The 25,345-nt window shown below is 36.6% G+C and overlaps 1 long non-coding RNA gene across 1 annotated transcript; it reads right to left on the bottom strand.

Annotated features, from left to right (window-relative positions):
* Positions 1–9,273: 9,273 nt before the first annotated feature.
* On the bottom strand, positions 9,274–15,642 carry LOC114276781 (uncharacterized). Its single transcript, XR_014329342.1, has 3 exons — positions 12,327–15,642; positions 9,962–10,947; positions 9,274–9,641 (listed from the first exon to the last, which is right to left on the bottom strand). It is a non-coding gene; the product is annotated as an uncharacterized LOC114276781 (long non-coding RNA).
* Positions 15,643–25,345: the final 9,703 nt, after the last annotated feature.

The raw sequence follows: 25,345 nt of genomic DNA, 5'->3' as shown, positions 1-25,345 counted from the left end.
GTATTTGCCTCTCTTGATCGGCTATTTCGTAGTTATCAGCTCAATCATTAGCACTCTAAAGCCATAAACGCCACTCTTCTTAATCAACTACTGGGCTATGAAATATTCAAGATCTAAGTAGCCCTACACCAATAAAAAAAATTCTGCATTTTAATCCAAAATACTAAGCAATATCATGGATCTTCAAAGAACTCAAACAATTATCCCTCTGTGGTCCACTCCATAAATTTGTTTAAGATTTCTTTTTAGCAAAGATAAAATGATGTGCATCCCTTTTTAACTTAAAAAAATTCTCAATAATATAACTCGAAAACTAAATAATACAATGTCAAAAGACTACTAAACATAGACCAAAATCCGAAAATGAATTAGAAAAACGAATCCTATTAGTATTTGGAAACTAAATCAATACTTATTTAATTCCTAACTTAATAATAATGATAATAACGAGTCACCAATTACATTTATTGGACAAAAAACAGTTCAAACCCATAGGTTTCACCTTGGGTTTCCAAATTTGATAGTGGGCTTCCAACCAATCAAGGGCTACACTATGTAGATAGTAGGCACTAAGTAGGTATTATTAAATTTATGGGATTATAACCTTTGACACTCTTCTCATTAATGAAATGGTGTTACCTCAAACACATAGTAAGGGATTGGATAGACAAAAAAGTAGAAAACTTTTCAAGTCATACTGCATAGTATCTTTACGTACTAAAAGTTTAATTTCATAATGAGAAAAATCCGCATTCTCCAATGTCCAATAGTTATTTTTTCTTCAAGATATTCTCTCATGTGATTTCTTCTTGTTCCTTTTTTTCTAACTCAACCAGCTACCACCCAGGGGAAAAAAATAATATATTTACATATTAAAAAGAAATGGCTGTTAATGGGGGAAAATTGCATTACTTGTTTTAATTTTTGTTTTCATCAAAACAGAATAGGAGGGTTTAATTTATTTGATTTGGTCCTTCGTTTACCAATCGAGAGCTATGAGTAGTTGAGACCAGCTTCAAGAACAGATAAATTTTGATTATGACTAAGGTGCTTTGAAAATCATTATCCAACTTCTAATTTATAGTAATTTGCTGTTCTTTCAAAACTAGGGTTTAGAGAAAAATTTATTGACCATTGTCCCCTCAATATGGAAGTTTTTGGGGTCAGCAATACTCATGGACAGACCAAAATCAAAAACTCTTGCATTCAAGTATTCATCCAATAAGATATTGTTTGATTTGATGTCCCCATGTATGATCAGAGGGTTAGCAAGCTTTTGCAGATATTGCAAACCTCTTACTTCTCCAAGGGCTATTCGAAGTATCCTCATCCAATCCAGCCTGGTTCCAAATTTTCCTACACAAGTAATACGCACTTTAATTGTTACTGTTTAGTCGGATGCATGAAGTGCCCAAAAGCATAGGTCTGGTAGTGTAGTTTACCAACTTTTTTATTATACTTTTTTTCCTGTTCTTTTGGCTAGAGGAGATATGTGAAACATTAAGTTTCAACTGAGGTTTGAAAAAGATAAACTACAGAAACATTTTGATTTTGGGGAAAAATATATTTTACCCTCTTGTGGTTTTAACCCCAAAGCACTTTACCTCTCTAACATTTAATTATATGCAAATAGTTATCTCGTGGTTTTGGAATAACCTTATGCCATCATTGTTTTCTTTTACTTATCTTCTCTTTCACTCTTATCTCTTTTCTTTTCTTTTTTGGATAAATAAGCAAACTTTATTAAAAAAGTATCAAGATGATGTAAATAATACAAAACCAAGGCCAAATAACAGACCAAACACTAACTAATCAAGTCATTTACAAAATCTACAAAGGCCAACGCATCTAAATCTACTAAAACCGTAATCCAACTATGAAGCATAGTTAACAAATGCCTCTCCATCCATGGAACTAACTGAAACACACCCTAAAAAGTATGCTTGTTGCGCTCCAACCAAACCAGCCACATTAAACACCAGCCAGCAAGTAACCACGCCTTCTGACGCCTCTTTCCAACCTTTCCCTAGCCCAACTCTGCAGCACCTCCATCACTGACCTTGGTTGGACCCAAACCAAACCGAAAGTCGCAACAATAAACATCCACAACTGTGAAGTGACAGGACAATGAATAAGCAAATGATCTACTAACTCCGTGTCCCCACAACACATATAGCACCAGTTAACTAAAATCTAACGCCTCCGAATCAAATTATCAATATTCAGAATACACCCTAAAGCCGCCGTCCAAACAAAAACACTACTTTGGATGGACTCCCAGGCACATTTCCAAGGAAACAACACAACCTCCCCACCCACCAATAAATGATAAAATGAAGATACTAAGAAAACCCCTTTAGACCCCGAATAAACCTAGACCAAAGTATCCTCATCTCTTCCCTCATAACGTAAACCATATAAAGACCCCAAAAGGTCCACCTATTGACCCACCAAAATGTTGGAATTAGGAAATGGTGATATTATAATTATAGTAGTGTTGGAATTAGGAAATTGTGATATTATAATTATGGTAGTGTGTATAAAATCTGTGATTATGTCAATCACAGATTTAATGCTTTTTTTTATCTTCGTTTCCTATTTTGTTTGTTTCCTATTTTGTAATATTGTTTCATTATAAATACAAGGCTCTACCTCATTCATAGGTAAGCCAAATAATTCTTTTCATTCTTTTTGATATCAGAGCCAAAACACAGAAACCCTACACCACCCCCTCCTCCCAGTCAGCCCCAGTTCTTCACTGCCCAGTAGTTTCTTCATCTTCATTCTTCTTCCTTCAGCAGCCAACAGACCTCCTCTCCCCTCTAGACCACCCAACAGCCTAACCCACCACTCCTAAACCACCCAAAACCACTTACCCACCATCCTATACCCCTCGGTAAGACTGTATTATACATGCCGAAGGCCTTACTACTGCCGACCAAGTCTCATCCTGGCCTATAGTACTTCGACACCCTCTTTAGGCTGATCTGAACCCTTTTTCTCTCTTTTACAAGGTACAATGCTGATGCTTTAAGCACATTTCTAGACCTCTTTTTGCCTTTTCTTTTTGTGGGCTACCAGGTTTATTCGGTAGCATTTAGCTACTAAGTTTTTTCTGACTTTTCTGGTTGTTTACTGAAGGTTTAAAAGAGAATAATTATTCTCATATATTTCAAACATAATCTGTACGGGGCTATAAATAAAGTACAAGAAGTTGACTTTTAAGAATCTAAATAAGGAAACAACCTAATTCTAGCCAACATAAATGAGTTCAGCTATATAACATTTAATAAGGAAAGAATAACAGGCTGTTATACAGGTTTTATAAACCCTAAGAAGATCCATATTCCAACACTCTCCCTCAAGCTGGTGTGTAGATATCATGCATTCCTAGCTTGCTCGTGATTCATTGAAAACTTAGGCTAGGTAGTCCTTTAGTGAGAATATCAGCTAGTTGATTGGTGGATGATACATGTGGAGTTCTCACTTGACCACTATCAATATTCTCTTTTATGAAGTGTGTGGACACCCATTTTTGACCACCCGCAAGGCTCGAGCACTTTGCCCGGTACACTAGATGATGAAAGTGGTATTGTGCATGGTTCGAGGTCTCAATGAAGGAGCCTTGTTTAAGCTTCGAAACAACCCCAAACCTCTCATATTCCCATTAATTATACCCAAAAAATCCTCTTTTACACCTTGTGCCACCCTATGTTGAGGCTGAAACAAAAAAACAGGGGAATACATTGAGGCTCGGCCATGCCTCATTGACGGCCAATCGTGGCTATTAAGGGTTGGCCGGGCCTTGGTAGCGAGAAACACTGTTCTGGGCTGGAGGCTGCTAGTTGTCCATTTTTGAAGATATTTATGATATTTCTGGCTAATTCTATAAAAACAACCATATACCTCTGTTTTGAGGGTTGAAAAATTTCAAGGAAACCATTATATCAGCTTGAGAGCTCCTTCTCCTTCTTCTTCTTGTGCAAGCAACACATTGAGTTAACCTACCACCTTGAACCCATATTCATACATCATACAAACCTTCATACCTTGGTCTAGAAACCTTGGTTGAGCCTTGAACACCATAATTCAAGCTTGAGAGTGTGTTGGAGCTTAGTTTGATCACAAACAAAAAACTTACTCCCTTGAGAGGTAAAAGCTTGCTATCTTCCCTCTTGCTTTCATTTCTTTCATTTGCTACATAATTCTAATTGTTTTGTGTTGTTTTGATCCTATTTTAAATGTTTAAGTTTGAGGTTTGAAGAGCTACCAAAAGGGTAGAGAGAGTTTGCTCTTTCTACACCTTTACCTATAGCTTTCTTTGTTCTCTACACTAATTTTCAGAGTTTAAAAAAGGCTAAAAACCATGCTTTGAGGTTTCAAAAGTGGAGGGGTTACCCACATCTCCTTGTTCTTGTTTACTAGCCTTGTTTCCTTTCTTTGTTGTCTACCTTTTTAGGCTTTTTTCTTGCATTTTTAACCACTCTTTTTCATCACTTAAAGGTTGTTTTAGGGTTGTTCTAAGTTGTTTAAATAGTTCATGCATTGATTAGCTTGGTTGTTGTCTCATAAGTTTGCATACATAGCTTGTTGTCCATTATTCTAAGCTTTTCTTCAATTCATTTCCATGTTTAAGAATCTCATTTTAATAATTAATTTTCCATTCATCTCTTTCATTTGAGAGTTGTTTCAATTGGTTGGCAGTTATTCAAAATGTGAACTAGAGATTTACGCGTAATGGCTTAATCTCTACGGAGGTTCATTGCCAATGGTGTAATCTATGTTTCACGTTGAGAATCACCTCCCAATTGACATATTTCTCACTTAGTGGACGTAACAATCACCTTGGACTTAATGGATTAATGGATGGCAAAGACTAATGAATTTGGCTTAAAATGAACCAACTCACGTAAAGAAAATGAGTTATCTTGCTTAGGGTTCGGCCGGACGTTATGCTGAATTCGTTGTGTCAAGAGTTGTCTAACATCAATTCATGATGTTTTGATGGATCTTGAAGCGTCTCTACCTCCCTCTTTCAGTTCACTCCATGATAGAAGGGAGGGGTGGTTGTTGTTCATTTCATTTATTGATTTTTGTCCAAAATTGTGCATCGAAATCAGCAAGCAATCAACTTGCTCACTGATGATTTTGGAAACAATTCTACCCTTCTCTTGAGGCTTTCCCATGACAAAGAAGTGTGAGTGGGACAAACAGAGTCCAAAACACTCTGTCTACACCGTTTTCATTTCAGAGCACAAAACAGAATTTGGCATGAAATTGAGGTACGACCGGCCTTCTTTAAGCCCAGTCGGGCTTCATTGAGGGTCAGTCGGTCCTTAATGTCTAATTAGTAGTGTATTTTTGTAGAAAACAGAAAACAGTGGTTGAAGGTGAAACAGAATGGTCTATGTAGACAGTGCTATTCTTGGACGCTGCGTAGGCGAACATCGTGCATCGTTATGCATCCTTGTGTGATGATTAAATTATTAGTTATTATTGTTATAATTAATTATCATTATTGTAATTAATTATTGTTATAATAGTTAACCTTATTTATTTGTAATTGTTGTAGTCAATTAGCTTAAAATCTGGTTTATTTCTCATTATTACTCCTGTTGTAATAGCATAGTTAACTAGTATGATTTCATTCAGTTTTGTAATAAGTAGTTTAATTCAGACTTTTGGACTTTGATTCACACCCTCTTGCATGAGGGCAATGTTGTAATAAGTTGTATGTCTTCCAACCCCACATCTTTCTCCCTTTTACTTACTTGCTTATGATGGTTAGTATAGGACATCACGTTTCATTAGCATTCTTATGCTTTGCATCCATTGTCTTCCATGCATCCAAGGTTCGACTCATCACGCTAACCCGATATCAAATGTTCAAATTCATTGCTTGAATACGTGCTTTATCGCATGTCTTGGATGGAATCATATGCCATGCTCATAGCCGAGCCTGTAACATACATAATGTATGAGTTGCATTAGTCATATTACATTAATTAGGAACATGTATATTTTTCTAATTATTTTGTTTTGTTTTGGCTCGGAATACTAGGTGAGTAATTTTATGTTTTAGCATCTTGCATCAAATGTTTGTGTTGCCATGTCAAAGCATGAATACCATGAGGCTAACTGCTTAAATTATATAATTGTTTGAATGCCTGTGGATGAAGGCTGGTTGCTTGAATTGGGATGGCTTGATTAAATGTCCATTTTAGCCCACTTTTTTGAGTGACAAATTCACAAAACAATTTCAAAACAAAACATGAAATCAAGTGTTCCAAATCTTGCAAACTAGTCTATACCTTGTGTGCACATCACATAGTAAAAATAGCTAATAATTGGAACAAGAGCATATAATGTAAATAAAAAAGCGCATCATGATTAGTAGAGGCCAATCTCTCATTAGACGAGTGGGGTGCTCAATTCATGACCTTCCCCTCTCGTACCTAAGTTCCCAAGCCGAGACACTTTGGTGATGACAGATTAATGGCCTTTGGCACAAGTCTCAGGTTTTCTAAATTTTCTAAAATATTTAGGTGGCAACTCTGAAATCTGGCAAAGCAGTCCATTTTTGGCATTTGATTCAAGCATCGATTTTTCAAAAAGAATTGCCAGATTTGGACTCTTTTTTGTGATTTCACTATTTCACATTGCACTTGTGAAATCAGATTCAGAACCACAAGTGGAGTCCGAACTATAAGGCTATTCGCCTTCCGAAAGGAGCGTGGAAAGTCGGGCTACAAAGTGTCTATCCACCTCTACATGCTTGGTTCGGCCATGCTGAACTGGGTTGTGTGCTATGCTAATGGCTGCCTTGTTGTTACGGTAAAGCACCATAGGTTCCTGAAACACAATCTTAAGATCTTTAAGGATCATCTTTACCCAAAGAAGTTCGCATATGCCTTGTGCCATGGCTCTAAACTCTGCTTCTATACTAGAACAGGCCACCACATGTTGTTTCTTACTTCTCCAAGTAATAAGATTTCCACCTAAAATGGTACAATAACCAGAAGTAGATCGTCTATCCATAATAGAACATGCCTAGTCTGCATCTATGTATGCCTCTAACCTTAAAACTTCACTTTTCTTGAACAATATACCTTTTCCGAGAGCTACCTTCAAATATCTCAGAATTTGGTATACAGCATCTAAATGAGATTTAAGTGGAGCATGCATAAATTGACTTACCACACTCACACCATATGCAATATCTGGTCGTGTGTGTGATAGGTAAATAAGTTTTCCCACCAACCGTTGATAGTTTCCTCTGTAAACAAGTTGATCTTCATTAGCCTCTCCCAATCTGTGATTTTGCTTAATAGGAGTCTCGGCTGATTTACATCCAAGCATACCAATTTCGTTAAGCAAGTTTTGTATGTACTTCCTTTGAAAAATCACTAGCCTTTGTTTTGATCTTGCTACCTCAATTCCCAAAAAATACCGAAGTTTACCCAAATCCTTAATCTCAAATTCCCTAGCCAAGTAGGCTTTCAATCCCATAATCTCTTCTTGATCATCTCCAGTGACCACAATATTATCAACATAAACAATCAATGCAATAATCTTCCCTTAATGTGAATGTTTAATGAACAAAGTGTGATCACCTTGACTTTGACGATAGTCTCTTTTCACCATAGCTCTCATGAATCTTCCAAACCAAGCCCGAGGAGATTGTTTAAGTTCATATGATGACTTTCTGAGCTTGCACACCTTGTTTGACCATGTCTGTTTTCCATACCAAGTTGGGATATCCATAAATACTTCTTCCTCTAGGTTTCCGTGGAGGAAAGCATTCTTTACATCAAACTGCAGTAGTGGCTAGCCAAAGTTTGTTGCCAATGAGAAAATGATCCAGATAGTGTTCATCTTGGCCACAGTGCAAAAGTCTCCTGGTAATTGATCCCATATGTCTGGGTATACCATTTTGCCACTAATCGAGCCTTGTACCTTTCCAAAGTTCCTTCGGCTTTGTACTTGATGGTGAAAATCCATTTGCACCCTACAGTTTTTTTTTTTCCTTTTGGCAATTCTATTGTCTCCCAGGTTTGATTTTTCTCCAAGGCTCTCATCTCCTCATTCATGGCTTCCCTCCATGGTTTCAATTTAATAGCTTCTTGGACACTATTGGGAATTTCATGGGAAGACATTTGGGTGACAAAAGCTTGATACTAAGGTGAGAGATACTGAAAGGAAACAAATTGAGATATAGGGTGACGAGTGCAAGTTCTAACATCTTTCCTAATGGCAATAGGCAATTCCAAGTCTTCATGAGAATCAAAAATCTAATTTTCAATTTCATTACCTGTTTCAGGATCAATGCTTGGATCATGTGAGCTGATTTTAGGCTTCTTCCTTCTGGAATATACCTTGGTGATAGGTGTCTTGAGTCTATCGTCCTTGGTCTCTGGAGACTCTATAGTGCTCAATGGATTCTGTTCAGGACTCACATTCAGTTTAGAAGAAGACATATTTGAAATAGAAGGAATATCTAGATTAGACGAAGAAGGCAAATCAGAACTAGCACTTGGTATGGGACTAAATACCACGCTCGAAATAGGCAAGGAATGATCAACCTCTAACCAGCTATCTTCTCCTAAACTCTCCCCTTGAAGATAGGTGTCCCCAAAGTAAGGTTGGTATTCTACAATGGTAACATCCAAAGTGGTGTATTTCCTTTTTGTTGGAGTGTGATAACACTTATAGCCCTTTTAAGTAGGAGAGTACCCCAAGAATACACATTTGATAGCCCTAGGATCAAGTTTACCCCGTAAATGATTATGAACATGCACGTAGCAAGTACATTAGCATAGTTTTGGAGATAAGGACCTAGCCCCTTGGAAATCTGGAAACAAGGATGAGAGTTTACTCACGGGAGATTAAAACTGAAGAACTCTTGATGGCATTCAGTTTATCAAGTATGTAGCAGTGAGTATTGTTTCCTCCTAATAGGTTTTAAGAACTTTCATTTGGAAAAGAAGGGACCTAGCAACTTCAAGAAGATGTCGGTTCTTTCTTTCTACAACTCCATTTTGTTAGGATGTATCAACACAAGATGAGTAGGATGCCATCATTTGCAAGATAAGCAATGAGATCTTGATTGAAGTATTCCTTGCCATTATCAGATCAAATTGTGTGTATTTTTGTCCCAAACTGAATGCTAATGAATTTGTGGAATAGAGGAAAAAAGTGAAAATTTCTGATTTGGACTTCATAAGATAGACCCAAGTAGTACGAGTGTAATCATCTATAAATGAGACAAACCACTGAGAACCAAAAATATTTGGAATACGGGAAGGACCCCAAACATCCGAATGTATTAAACTAAATAGAGATAACATTTGTGGAGTTTTCAAAGGAAAGGATACACAATGATGTTTAGCCAATTCACAAATTTCACAATGAAATTTCCCCACTTTATTATTTGTAAACAAGGAAGGAAACATTTTTTCCAACAAAGGAAAATGAGGATGTCCTAACCGTCTATGCCAGGGCCAAACGTGATCATTTTTTTGTTGAAAAGTAGTAGAGACCAAGCCTTGAGACTCTTAACTCTTTTTCACCGAATCTGCTTCCAAGAAGTATAAGTCGTCCTTCAATTCAGCATGCCCAATCATCTTCCCCATAGCAGAGTCCTGAAAATTGCAACCAATGAAAGTAAATAAAACTGAATATTTTAAATCGTCAGTGAGTTTTCCTACAAACAGCAAATTATAGGATAAATTTGGAACATAGAGGATTGATTTTAGGCACAAAGTGGATGATAGTTGGACATTTCCTTTTCCGGCAATAGGGGACAAGGAACCATCGGCAACTTTGATTTTTTGTTTTCTTAAACATGGGATATATGTTGAAAAATGATTGAAGATGCTGGTCATGTGATTTAATGCACCAAAATCAACTATCCAGATACTAGAATTGACACTCATTGAGGTGATTAAGGCAAAGTTATTACCTGATTGGACGATGGAGCAAGAACTTGAAATTGGAGTCAAGTTTGTGGTTTGATTATCAACCTGATTTAGCAACTGTTTCAGCCTTTCAACCTCACTTTTGCTGAACCCATAGCTTTCTTATAGTCATCTCCAGCCACAATTTGATGAGCTTGTCTTGATTTTTCTACCTGACTTTCTCCTTTGCTGCCAATTCCCTTCAAGCCTTGTGGTTTTCCATACAATTTCCAGCACATCTCCCTGGTGTGGCACAGTTTGTGACAGTAATCACACCACATCTTCTCTCTATTCAGATTTTTCTTTCCTTCATTTATTCCCCAAGCAACTTTTGATGTAGCCAAGGCCGAATTCTCATTAGTAGGCTTATCCAGCATCATCATCTACCTACTTGCTTCTCCTCGAATAATTGAGAAAACCTCATTTAGGGATGATAAATTCTCTCTCTAATCTGATCAAATTCACCATTTAACCCCCACAAGGAAATCAAATGTTTTTTCTTCTTCAAGTGCTTTTTGCAACTCCGCAGCATCCATGCTACACACCATCTCAATCTTTTGATAATGGTCTAGTTCCAACCAAAGGCTCTTGATGTTATTGTAGTATTCAATGACATTGGAAGATCCTTGTTTTGTGTTGTGAATCTTCATTTTCAGTTCATAGATATGAGTTTTCATACCTATATCAGAGTAAGCTTGTGCAGCAACTTCCCAAATGTCCGTAGCCATTTTAAGGAACATGTAAGTCTTTCCAATTTCTGGTTGAATAGAGTGGAGTAGCCAGGAATTCTCCACATCTTAAGTCTTGAAATTAGGATCAGTTGGCTTTGGTGGAGGATCTGTGAGGTATTCTAACTTCCCTCTGCCTTTGAATGTCAACATTGTTGATTGTGACCATTCAAGGTAATTGGTCCCATTTAGTTTTGTTGAAGCAATCTGGAGGCTCAAATTCTCAGATGTTGAAAGCGCTTTTGGGGCTAAAGAAGATGCATCTGTAACCTCAGACATGATTCAATGAAGGAATCAATGGACAGCAAGACAAAAACTAATCTAAAGAGGACACAGAAACATGTTTTTGAGGTTATGGAAGGGACTAATTATTTTTCTAAATCCGAGATGGCAAAAGACAACAACAATCAGAGAAATATAACAAAATTTTGAATGGCAATGAAGCCATAGTGAATCAGCTATGAAGGCTGAATAATCCTAGCAATGAAAGCTAGGTTAAGAGGAGGCTATGGCTAGGGTTAGGATTTCTAAACCTACTCTGATACCATGAAGGTTTGGAAAAATAAAAATTCTTCTCATATATTTCAAACATAATCTGTACAGGGCTATAAGTAAAGTACAAGAAGTTGACTTCTAAGAATCTAAATTAAGGAAACAACCTAATTCTAGCCAACATAAATGAGTACAGCTACACAACCTTTAATAAGAAAAGAATAACAGGCTGTTATACAGGCTTTATACACCCTAAGAAGATCCATATTCCAATATTTACTTGGACTATGTTGCAATATTGCTGTCTATTTCAGCCCCTATCATCTCCCCATGGATAACTCATTTTGTTGCTTGGAGCTATTCCCTTAAACTCTATCTTGGAGAAAAGGGAAAGGCTCATTGGCTTTTATCTACTGTTACCCAGCCAGCTACGACAGACCCTACACATGCGTAGTGGGATATCGATAACTACACTATATTGGGATGGATGTTCAATTCCATGGAAGATCGGATTTATCATATGTTCCTTTATTGCGATACAGTTCCGAGTTTGTGGCAAGCATTGTCACAAATGTATGCTTATGCCCACAATGATGCACGTATCTTCGAGCTTTATCAAGATATAGCTCGGGCCTCTCAATCCTCTCTTAGCCTTTCTGTAGCTGAATTCTTTGGATATCTTCAAGCTCGTTGGGAGGCACTTAGTTAATATGAGAATTTAATTTACCTTCTACCAGAAGCCGCCTCCCTTGTGTCCAAGAGACTTTCCCGACAACACACTTATCAGTTTCTCATGGGTTTAAACTTTGAATTTAAATCTCTTCGAATTCAAATTCTAAACACATCACCAATGTCACGACCCAAACCCGTCCTTATAGGTTTAGCGTCGTAACCGGCTAGTAATCCTTGGATCACCAAAGGCCTCTTAACAGAAAGACGTGTAATTAGGGGCTGCGAAAGCAAATATACAAAATAACATAGTCCATAAAGCTGTGCAGACATACATGGGACAGAAATTTGAAACCTTATAATATATATACATAGGATGTCATGTCTACATACGTCTTGCAACACCGTGCAAATATCGTCAAAAGGGGTTTATCCCCAGAATACAGATAAACAAACAAGACAAAGCATAAATGTTCTTAACTTAATACACAAAATAACTCTTGACATGGTCCACAAAACTTGACTTCTATATACGGGAACCTCCCCAGGAGACACGGTGGATGGCTTGACAAAACAAAACTTAGGCCTTTAATTCTGGGCCTGATCACACGCCTAGTCACCTACATACATAAATAATTACAGTGAGCTGGAGCCTAGTGAATAATAACAGAGTAAAGGGTTTAAATGAATAATGTCCATCGCAGAATCAGAAATCATAATTTATATCAGGAACAAATTCTTATACATATTCAGATTTCGGATCAGAAACAGATTCATATACATGTTCATGTTCATATTCATATTCATATTCGTATTTTGCATAAGGTCATATGTGGTACACTCATTAGTGCTAACAGATCATATACAGAGCATTAAAGGTCATACTTATCAGTTCCATTAAGGAACCTCCGGTACCGAGAACTTGTAACATGCTTGAACCACGGTATTATTACCCCCGGCAAGGGCTTTGTGCTCATAAACCACAGTATTGTTACCCTCGGGCAAGTGCCTTGTGCTAAGGATGTCGTGAATACATTTCAAAAACTTGGACAATCATTCATTGCATAGAATATAACATTGCATAAACAGATCTTAATTCATATCATTCAGAAAATAATTAAAATCAAATATAGCTTTACTAAGTTATTACTCATGGATGGCTTCACTTGCAGAACAGATTAAGCAGATAAACCAGACCGTCTATGGCGTGTGACCTACACAAACATAGAACAGATATGTATTGAATTACACACCCGGAATCATTAACTTAGTTGTTTCTTATCTTGGTGTGTTTCTAACTTTTGTCCTCATTATTTTGTCTTAATCTACGCCTAGGAATGCCTAGGATACAATGAGGATGCTAAAATGCACTTGAACACATTTAACAAAACTTGTTGAAAATAGGGGTCCCGCTCGAGCGCAACTTCTTTCGCTCGAGCGGACATGCAAAATGTGAGTGGTCGCTCGAGCGCACCTTCTTTCACTGGAACAATCTATAAAAGTGATGGTTGTGTGATTTTCACGCTTGACGAATGCTAGATGGTTGCTCGAGCGTGAGCTCAGGTCCTCTCTCGAGCGACATCTCGAGCACAACTCTTGTCGCTCGAGCGGTTTGCAAAACATGTGAACCTCTAGGAGCATGCATTTTACACTCCAACCAACTTTTGGTCGCTCGAGCAGAAGTGTAAAAATAAAGGTGGTCGCTTGAGCGCAGGATCTATCGCTCAAGCAGAGAGGTCGAATTCTGAAATTTCCAAATTCACCTCCAAGCTTCCACACTCAAATCAAATACTTCAAAATGCATCCATTTGGGCCAAAAACTTGAGGAATCATATGTGTCCTTGGAAAACATTGGGAATTCTAAATCATTTCGCAAAATCAACGCCCAAAAGCTTGCCAATTGTGCAAAACAAAACTCAATTCTTAGAAAACATGACATGCATGTATTGCCTTGACTTCAAAACTTCCAAAACATGATGTAATGACACTAAATGACATGAAACTTGACAAATTCCCAAAACTAAGGTGAATTAGTAACATGCATGAGGAAATTCTTGGGAAAACAACTTCGAAATACTATGAAATATGCATGCATGCAAGATATGGCTCAATTTCATCAATTCTAACTCAATCCTTGTATCATCCAACTTAATTCTCTCGAGTTCATGTCCTACACATCATAATTGTACAATCTAAGGATTGAATTCTTACCTAGGCTTGTCAATGTGAGAGCTAGAAGCTTGATTCTTGTGTTTCTAAGTCCAATTTCTTTAATTTCTAGCAAATTCCTCCCAATCTCCAGTGTTGATATCAAACTCTCACACTTGGTCTCTTTCTTCCTCTCTCTCACGTTGTATAGGCTCAAAGTGATGAGTAGAAAGTGACTCAAAGTGGTGTATAAGCCCTTTTTATAGGCTTGGTTAAGAAAATTAATTAATTCCAATAATCAACTGAGTATTAATTATTCTAATTATTTTGCTCCAAATAGAATTTCAATTAAACTTGCCATAATGTTCTAAAAATTCCAACTAACACATATACTAAGTTAATTTCATGATCAGATGTCGATAAGGCCTTCAATTCGCAGAACAAATCACAAACAGAAAAAGATATTCCTACCGCGGACAAATATAAACACAAATAATGCAATGCACATGTAATTAACTCATGATTTCATCTTAATTACTTATTAGGAATAATTAATCATGGATTAGCGTTAATCATGGGTTGGGGTTATTACAACCCATGCCATCTCTTTATGAGGCTTTTGCCACTATTGACAGTGATGAGCGTTGTCAACGATTGGTTCAACCTAGTGTTCCTTCAATTCCTCCAGTTTTAGCAGGTTAGATGGCTCTTCTACGAGTTCTGGTTCTCGGAGTTCCACCGATTCTATTACTTGTCATTATTGTGGTGCGCCTGGACATGTCAAAGCCCGTTGCTTCAAACTTTATCTTGAGTTGAGGCAACTCCCTTCCCATCCTTGTGGTCCTACCCCACGTGGTTCTAACTCTGCTCACACTACTGCGTTGGTGGACGTTACTCTTGCTTCTAAGCCTCATAATGTCCCTAATCTACAACAGTTACAGACTCAGATTGGTTAGCTTCAGGCTCAACATGGGTCCCTCACCATTAGTTCTCTTAACCTATCATTCTCTACTACCACCCTTGCTACAGGTACTTATATTGCTTTCCATTTTGGTCTACTAGTCCTTCATGGATTCTGGGGCTAATGATCATATGACTGGTGAGTTTTCTTTTCTTTCCTCTCGTAAACCCACCACTACTGCCCAATCTGTGTGTCTTGCTAGTAGTTCTTGCTCTTCTATCCAACATAAGGGTGTTGTGTCTTTATCCCTTGATATCACTTTATCTTCTATGTTGCATATTCCTAAGTTTGCTTATAATCTCTTATCTGTTAGTCATCTTGCCAAAACCTTTAACTGCACTATCATCTTCTTACCTTCTTCGTGTCTTTTACAGGACCTGAGTTTGAAGAGGATTTTTAGCAAGAGATATGAGCACGACGGGCTATACTACTTTGGGGATCCACCGGACCAACCTTCTTCGACTTTAGCCAGTTTTCAGGCATCTGTTTTGCCTCCTTCTATATCTTGTGTTTTTTCTGTTCGAACTTTAGAGTTATGGCACGCCCGTATGGGTCATGTTAACTTTTAACATTTATGTTAACTTTTCCCTTTATTTAATAAAGGTTTCAAGGATTCTAAATTTTATTGTGTTACTTGTGAGTAGTCTAAACATATCCGTACTAGTTATATACCACATATGACACGGGCCCCTAGTGCTTTTGACTGTATTCATTCTAATGTTTGTGGTCCCTCTCCAATTTCTGCTTTTTCGGGTCGTTGTTATTATGTGACTTTTATTGATGATCACACTAGGTGCACTTGGATCAGTTCTACGTAGGTTTCCCCTTCAGATACTCCGAGTGTCCACCCGGTTTCTATTTTGGACGAGATTGCAGATGAGATTGCATCCCTCTCTTATCCTCTACTTTTGCCTCTTTTCTCTCCTATTGCAGGTATACTCTCGCCGCCCTCATGCTCAACCCCCTTCTGCCACCTCTCCGAATCTTGGATTAGGTAATTCTCCTCATTTACATACATCTCTTTCCCTTCCTCGTCGTAATCCTCCTTGGGATCGATATCACCTTGACCGTTAGGGTTATCTATGTAGAACTGATCATCCCATTTCCCACTATCTCTCATATGATAGGGTTTCAGACTCATATCATTCTTTCCTTAGCAAGCTTGAGTCCAAGTTTATTCCTCGGTCTGTGTCAGAGGCCCTTCAGAATCCAAAATGAATGGCGGCCATGCAGACTGAAATGGCAACTTTAGAACAGAATCATACTTGGGATTTGGTTCCTTTACCTTCTACGGGGAGTACCGTGGGTTGCAAATGGGTCTTTGTTATTAAGTACCTACATGATGGCTCCATTGATCGTTATAAGCCCCGCTTAGTGGCCAAGGATTTCACTCAAGTTCCTGACAAGGATTTTGGTGCTACCTTTGGCCCAATTGCCAAGCTTACATCTGTTCGTCTACTCATCTCCCTTATAGCATCCCATTCTTAACCCCTTTATCAGCTTGATGTCAATAATGCATTTCTACATGGGGATCTTCTTGAGACGATTTATATGACCCCTTTTCTTGGTTTTCGAGCTGAGGGGGAGTATTCAAGAAAAGTATGTCAACTGTGCAAGTCTTTGTATGGCTTGAAGCATTCTCTACGAGCTTGATTTGGTTGTTTCAGCACAGTCATCATCTCTATAGGCTTTGTTTAGTGCCATTCAAACCATACGTGCTTCATCCGTTGTAATTCTATGGGTCAATGTTGTTAGAATAGGAAATAAGTAATTGTATTTTATTCTTATTTATTCCCTTAATTGGTGTACTGGGCTGGCCCATATATTATGTCTTATGGCACTCCTGTAATTACTCAGTATTATTAATATAAAAAGGAATAAAGTCTAACTCATTCCTTATCACTTTCTCTTCTCTAAAATCTACATGGTATCAGAGCCACTCAGGCCTTAGCCACCCTATTCCAGCCATGTACAGGAGCCACTCAGCCTCTCTCTTCTCTAGTAGCCTTTAGGCTAACCAACATCCTTCGCCCAGCCTCTCTTCTTCACCCAGGTCTCCCGAAACCATCTACCCAGGCCTCTGCAGCCCCCTTTAGGCTTCTATATCTTTGAGAGCGTTTAAAGCAGCAACTGCATCGGACATAAATTAAGTTTACCAGTAATTTTTACAAGGATTAAGGAAAAACCAATGCATGGAACATGAGAACCCAAAAGTGGCCAGTAACCCAGAAACAAAAGGAACAGCTAAAAGTACTTGTCTTCTCATATTTTGTTTGACTAAGTATTTTCTAGTTTAAGGTACTATCTTGGTGATTTCTGAATAATCAAGACCATTTGATACTTCAATTAAAGAACTCAAACATCCAAAGCTTGCTTCTGAGTGACCACAAAATAGTATGCAGACTGAGAACTTGTTGCTAAACCAGATAAACATGGTAGTTGATCTAAAAATTTTCGCTTTGGAAAGCAGTTAACACAGCAGATATGCAATTATGTATTCTAGAGATTTGATCTACGGCTTTATATTGTGGAAATTTTTCCTGGGAAAGTCAGATAACTCTAGACAAAATTGCTTCCTAGAAGTAAGTAAATTACAAAGATCTAGTCCTTTGGATGCTGAAAGACTTATGGGAAAACTGTATTCAAACTTTGAATCTCAAATCTACTGTCGTTTGGAATCTCAAAAAAGACATCCACTAGTGAAAATCACTCAGAAACAACAAAAGACAAAAAAAAAGGATATATGTATACATATATATATATATATATATATATTCATTTTCTTTCTTCTCCTTTTATCAGCAATCAACCAGAGAGTAAATAAGGTATAATGTGAAGAGAAAGAAACTAGAAAGAGGTCTAGCACATGCCATTGTAAATTCAGTGCACGAATTATTTATGTGCTTCTGGAGGATGCATTATCTAACAAGCAAGGTTGTACTCTTGTTTGAATTAATCAAGGCACAGAAAAATTAAGAACATATATAACTAGTGACATCAATAACCTAAAAACTTGGACACAAGAATTGAACTTACAGTCTAGATAATTCTGTGTTGCTGGAAGTATAATTTGGACAGAAATAACCAGCAAACAGACCTAAATTCTTGATCCCATTATTCAAGAAAGAACCATATAGACTCTTGAACTAATTGAATTACAATAAACTACTTTGAAACCACTCTTCTTTCATTCAATTCTGCTGGTCATTATTAGAACTCTTCAAGAGAGTTTTTTCCATGATACCCATATACTCTCATAATCTCTCATTATATGTATTCAACATGCACATGGCTACAGTACAATAGCATGCCACTCATCCTCAAATTTTCCAACTAAATATATCTAATATATCCCAAAAACACTATGAAAGCTGGCCTATACACCATGACCTATTTTTTACCATCTAAGAAAAAAATGAAAGGACGTAACAAGAGCCAGGTGGGCTTATTGGTTTAATTGTTGGCTCCAAAGTCAACAACATTAACTAATTTTAAATATCAACATTCAGTGAGAGGAATCCACTAGTCTTGGTAGGCTTTCAAGATATGAGTCTTTGTCAAGAAGATGAAAGATTTAAGGCATTATTTTGCAATTCACTGGGCCATGTATGCACAAGTTGATTGTTGATTAGATTAGAATTTATTTCCAAGGAATTATTTTCCTCTTCGATCATTTTCTTCGAGGCATTCAAACAAGTTGCCAACTGTACATTCTGATAATCACAATATGCTAAAGACATTTTAAGGGATCGTAAATGTAAAGTGAGTCAGCAAATGAGAGGTGAAGTGTATATATCAAGATAGTTATATAGACATAATATATCTCTTAAAACATATATTATATACCAATTTGCATCATTTTGCGTATTGATTATATACTTCAATTCTTCTTCTTCTTGAACATATTTGTATTGTTACTTACATTAACTTTTTGTATTGATTACATGCTCCAGTAATTTTCTTTTTGACTTAGAAGAAGCCCCAAACTTTGGCCTCTGGCAAATTGGCAATATGTCACAAAATCCACCAGCTACGTGGTCTGTAGTTTCAATAATATCTCAGTAACCATAAAGATGCATACCTTCTCAGTAACTACAAATGTGCAGCTTCAACTTTATCACCTTCTCACCGAATGTAATTAAGCAATTTTAATTAGTTTCAAATCCATTCTCTCTAATAAAGGTCTTTCAATGATTGTCTACATTCTGCCACTTCTCTCCCAAAACAACATAAAAGACAAAACAATAATTTAGCATCACATTCAGTATTACATTGGTTAGCGCCATTCTCCTTTTCCATAATCAATCCAGTTCTTGAACAATTGCATCACAACAAACATTTCAGTAATACTACGCACGTAGAATAACTACCCCAAAAATGAAATGTGTTGATAAGACTTATTCTCAGTGTGCCCACACCACTCCAAGTTTGAATTTACATCGTACACTTTATTTTCTGGACACGAATCGTGTTTGGATCTTGAATTTGGATAGAAATTTGTACAAGTAATGCAAATGAAGTGAAAAATGTAAATGAAATATAAGTTAATTTTATTTCACATTTCCCTCCCACTTTCTTTTCCATCTGCCAAAAAACTTCTTACTTTTGCGAAGAACTACGCAATATGCATTTCAACCAAGAAAACCCATAAATTGCTAGAATTTCAGCACTATGTAAAACAGAGGGAAATAAATATTTTTTAAAAAAAAATTAAATGGATTAAAAGCTCCATAATTAGGGATCAAAATTGAGAACATAGGGACAATAATAAGATAATTAGGGAAAAACTCTAATGATGAAGAGCACTATCATCATATAGGTTTTACAATGAGGAAAAAATTAACCCCAGGAAAAATAAAATAAAATTCGAAGACAAGACCCATTTACAAAATATCTTAAATATGAGAGAATGTTCAAATAGAGATTGAAACAGACCGTGGAACCATGAGAGTGATACCTCCAAGACTGGCGAAGCTGATCCACATACTTACCTGTCTAGTCACGTTAAAGACAACCAGATTGCTACCTCTGCCTGTATCCATTTTTTTCACTTGGCTATCACCCTCTTGTCAAAGGCAAACTCATAATTTTTTTTTTATTTTATTTTAATTTTTCACAACTCCAATTAAAGAAATCCAATATTAGATTTTTTTTTTTTTTTGAACTGGAATATTAGATCATAAATGTAATTATCAAAAGGGGCAAAACAAAACCCTGGCTCCAACCAGCTCCCCTAGCTTTGACCTAGAAATCCAATATTTGTTGAGAGAATTGTCAAGGAAAAAGTAAATAGAAAGAGAAGGATAGGGAATTGATACAATTCAAATTTCATGCTATGTTTAACTGAGAAATAGAAAAACAAAAGACCATATTTGATTAGAAGATTTGATAAGTGAAAGGGAAATAGAAAGACAAAAAAGAAAGAATAAAATTTAAATTTTAAGTTATGTTTGATTGAGTTGAGAAATAGAGAAATAATAATAAATAAATAAATAAATAAGTGAATCTAAAATATAAAAAGGGATATTATATTTTCTTCTTACTTTTTTTTCTTTTGTATTTTCTATTATAACTAAACAAAAAGTAGGATTGCATTTTCTTTTCTCTTTCTATTTCTCTTATCAAATTCTCTAACTAAACGTAAGTTAAGTGAACTTAAAAGACAAAAAGTGGTATTGAATTTGCCTTTCGCTTTTTCTTTTCCCCATGTTTTTCATTATCACTGAACAAAAAGTGTGATTACATCTACTTTTTCATTTTCTTTTCTCTCATCAAATCTTCTGACTAAATACAACCTTACTCTACTCTTACGCTATGTTTGGATTGAGTGATTTGGAGAGAAAATAAAAGAAATTGAGAGATATGTATTTCTCTTACTTGTTTGGATAACCTAAGTGGAGAGAAATGGGAAGAAATTGAGAGAAATTGAGAGAAACTCATTTCTCTTATGAGCCTCATTTTCAATCTTTCCAAAAGTGAAGAGATTGGGAGAGAAAAGAAACCACTATTTTCATAATACCAATTTTGTCCCTATAAAAATAAAAATAATAAAATGATTGAAAATAAAAAAAAATTATTTTAGTAATATAACATAAAATAATTTCTTTTCTTTTCTTTTCTGTTAATGAAATCTAACCAAACAAGAATAAGAGAAATCACAATCATTTTTTTTCTTTTATTTATTCCTTATCCAAACAAAAATGAGAGAAATCACAATTATTTCTTTCCTTTTCTCTTAAAACTTAAGTAATCATTTCTTTTATTTTCTCTCCTAAGTTCCCAAATATAGTGTTATTGTTGGTGGGTAAAGGGGAGGGGCAATGTCCGGTGAGAGTAAAGGGGAGGGAGTTGATGCCATTAACACTTCGTTTGAATTGAGAGATGAGAAAAGAAAATAAATGAGTAATTTTAAATTCTCAAGAAATCTCACCGCTTTTAGTGAGAAACAATTTTTGTGTGATTTAGCTTTTTCCACCATTTCTCTTCATTTTTCACCATTACTTACCTTATTAATCATCCAAATAAGTGATGAGAAATTCTCTCCATTTCTTTTCTTTTCTTTTCTCAACAAACCCCTCAATCCAAACAGAGTGTAATGGAAGGGGAAGCAACAACAAAGGTTGCCGGGTAAGATGGATGGGGTAGATTTGGGATTTGAATAGGGTTGGAATAAATTGAGGTGCTCAAAAAAAAAAAAAATCAATTTTCAAAGTAGAATGACTTAAGAAAGTGGGGTGTGCAATAAATTTTTTGAAGTGCATTTAGAGGAATCGCAAATGGGTGTGAATTGCAAAAAATGATTTTACTTTTTTCACCATACAAAACATTTTTGCTACACTTTTGTTTTTTTTGCTCAGAAGGAAACCAACCGTCCTTTAAAATTTTAAAAAGAAAGATTTGGAGAAAATTTTCTTCAATTTTTTTTATAATGGGTGAAGAAAATTCCAATAAATTTTAATGGAAAAACTGCTTGATTCAATTTTTTTGGAATTTAAAAGATATATATTCAGCTAATTTAAAATATATTCAGCATTTGCCTTAAAATAATACTTGAGTCAAGATGGGTATAGTGTAGGCTGTATAATGGTTTTGTTAAATTAATGTTGTTGTGGTTGTGTTTGGAAAAAAGGTTGTGATAAAAAAGGGGGATAGTAAAATTTTACTGTCTGAACATTTTTTGAGGTGGGTATACTGTCTAAACATACTTAACAGTAAAATAAAATTTCATTTTTAGCCTCAAAATTAAAATTTCACCTTTTGAAAATAATGAATACAGTAAAATTTTACTTTTTGAAAACCGCCAACACAGTTAAATTTTAATTTTTTTTGTTTAAGAATTTTATATTCAATATCGATTTTATTTGATAGATCTCAACTAAACAACAAAAATTTAATATTTTTTTGTTTAAGAATTTTATATTCAATATTGATTTTATTTGATAAATCTAAACTAAATAATTTTAAAAATACTATTTTTTATTAAACATTAAATCAAAAGGATTTTGAAGTTTTGAAATAAGTATAGTTTGGTTAATGAGGTTGTTTTGGTCAAAAGTTATTCTCTACAATCACTTTAGTTTGGAATTTTTTTCTTTTTTTTAATAAGAGGTTGTTTGAGAACTACTACAATAGCATACTTTTTAAATTTTTTATAGATCGCATCACCTCTCTACTTTTTTATATGTCTTTTCCTAAAAAATCAAAAAATATATTTATTTAGCCCTTCCAAACAACTTTTAAGTCTAGGAATTCATACTTATTCACTTTGGTTTTTTTTTTTTTTTTTTCAAAGGGTGGTTGTATGATAGAAATTAAATTTGTGTGCCAACAGAGGTTGGTTGAATTGGTAAGGATCAAACTCTTCGCCTTCAAGGCTTAGGTTCAATTCCTACTGCCGACAATCCTCTTTGGTGGGTGATATATAACTTTAATGTAAGTCTTTGTTGAGGCATGCGACTTGCCTTGGCCCTGGACTAGGGTAGCCTCCCTTCACCTAAACTTTTTCATACCAAAAAAAAAAAAATTTAAATTTATATAGTGTAAAGTCTATATATTGAATAAATCTGAATCATAAAATGATAATTCTCGATTCCTGCTGCCGACAATCCTCCTTGGTGGGTGACATATAACTTTAATGTAAGTCTTTGTTGAGGCATGCGACTTGCCCTGGCCCTGGACTAGGGTAGCCTCCTGTACGAGCACGAAATAATCTTCTCGTATAATCCTGTTGATCAAGTCCACACTCCTCCAAACGTCGTCACTTTACTCCCTAAAAACACAAATGTGAGCTAGCCGGCGGGTGTGTGCCGGATACCTCTCCGATACCTAAGTCAGCAAAATGGACAAATAGACAAAAGTTCCGTGTCTTCGAGAATCAAAGTTGTGTTACCTCTCCATAGGTAATGTTATGAGCTTTTATAGGTTCCGCGTGGCACAATCCTAGTTGGACTCTTATTTCTCCATGCAGAGTCCTCCTAGGAATCACACTCATGAAGGGTAATGTTTATCCTTCAACACCCCCCTCACTGCTTAAACCAAGTGAGATAGTTTTACCTCGGTTGGATGTCAATATGACCGAGCTAACATGACCATGCTAAAACCGCAGACTAGACCGAGCTCCAACTAGCTCAGTTCTTCCTTTCACTACGTGCGCCTCGGTTTGACATACTCCAACTGGGCTGTTTATTTAATATTGAGCTAACCAAGCTTGGTGCTCCAATGCACAGCACCAAGCTAGCTAGGTTCTCGTGCAGTTGTACCTCGATTACCTGTTGAAACCATGCTATCCATAGCGTGCCCAGACCGAGCTATTTCAACAGCAAGGTCCTGAGTAAAGGCCCACAATACCTCGGTTCAGTTTGGTTTGACCGAGCTAACTGTCGTCGCTCTGACCATGCCAACCGAGCTAACTACAAAGCTCTTTCGGACCGGGCTATCTGCAAGGCTCCTCTGGACCGGACTAATTAAAAGGCCCTTTTACTCAGCCCTTCTTACTGTGGTCCACAGAATGGCCCATTACCCAGCTCGGCCCAATTTACATATAAATTACCCTCTCAATTGCACCTTAATTCCATCTGCGCAGCATAATAGGGATTACCTGTTACCAGCCAAGCTAAGAAAAGCTTTAGCCTTCCAACCGAGCTAAAAAACTTTAGCCTTCCAACCGAGCAAAATTCATACCGTGCTATCAATCTGTCCAGTCAAAACGTTTCTTCAATCGTTGTAACTGAATCGCTTCTTATCCCAAGAACACGTGGCACACTATCATTAACCCAATGCAGCTGTCACGCCGTCTTCGTATTTCGCGTGATTTGAACAGTCCCGCCCAATTTCTCCTTCTTCACACAAAAATCACTCATTTTGAATCTATCATGTCTACTATTCATCATTTTCTCTCTTTCTGAGCTTCTTCTCCCTTGTTCTCTTGCAACTGTGGAGCTCGTGTTCTTGCTGGGATCTTTTTCACCTTTGGTCCTTCCATTTTCAACTGGTAAGTAACTCAAATCTGTTTCCTGTTTGCTGATATCGTCCATGTTTATATAGCATGCTTAGTTATATGTTTTTCAAAGCACGTTCCACTTTTGCTTCCATTTTTTCTGTGAAAAACCATGTAATAGAACCACTTGTACTCACGAATAATCTGAAGAATGATGTATTTGATCCAAAATCACACACCAACCAAACTAGGAAGTTGTTTGCATTAGGTGCGAACCCAGCCAAACTAAACAACCGAACTAACACTTCATGAACACTTGTTGTTTCAAGTAGGTCTAAGAACTTTTTGCTTTAATTAGCCGAGCTAGCGAATTAGATTAGGTTTGCATAATGCCGCACTAGAAAGCCACAATCCCCAACCGAGCTAAAACTTGAGGCTAAACCAGCTTCCTTAGTAAAAATCGGACTAGAATGCTGCTCCAAAAGCTCCAACCGCCTATAAACTTTACATTTACTTAACCGGGCTAGAGTTCTTCGTTTTAACCGAGCTAAGAATGAATAATAACCCACAAAGCCAGGCTAGGATTTCATTTATTTTGCCTTTCTTTCTTTTAGCACGGTCCAACAATCTGTGCTTAACACCTTTCTTTTTCACTTTGCAGACTCTGATTAGGTTGGCCAGGCACTCCCTTGCACGTCCAACCGAGATACCCAATATCCGCTTGGCGCCGAGCTAATACTCCAGGCTAATTTATACATAATTTAAATCCTTATGGGTAAATATAGGTTTTTAGTGAACTCACCAGGTGCCATGGCCGAGTTCCGAAGGGACTACCATATCCCTGGTGATGTTCATCTCACTTTAGCCGAACTAGATACCATACCCTGGAGAAACCCTGGCTTTGTTCCCTTTACACTTCTTTCCATTGTAGAAACCGGACTAAGATTCCCTGTAC

The sequence above is a fragment of the Camellia sinensis genome, chromosome 5, assembly GCF_055761805.1.
Source record: "Camellia sinensis isolate YWXY chromosome 5, ASM5576180v1, whole genome shotgun sequence".
Lineage (NCBI taxonomy): Eukaryota > Viridiplantae > Streptophyta > Magnoliopsida > Ericales > Theaceae > Camellia > Camellia sinensis.
The sequence above is the reverse complement of the archived record's forward strand: the minus strand, read 5'-3'. Positions and strand labels throughout refer to the sequence as shown.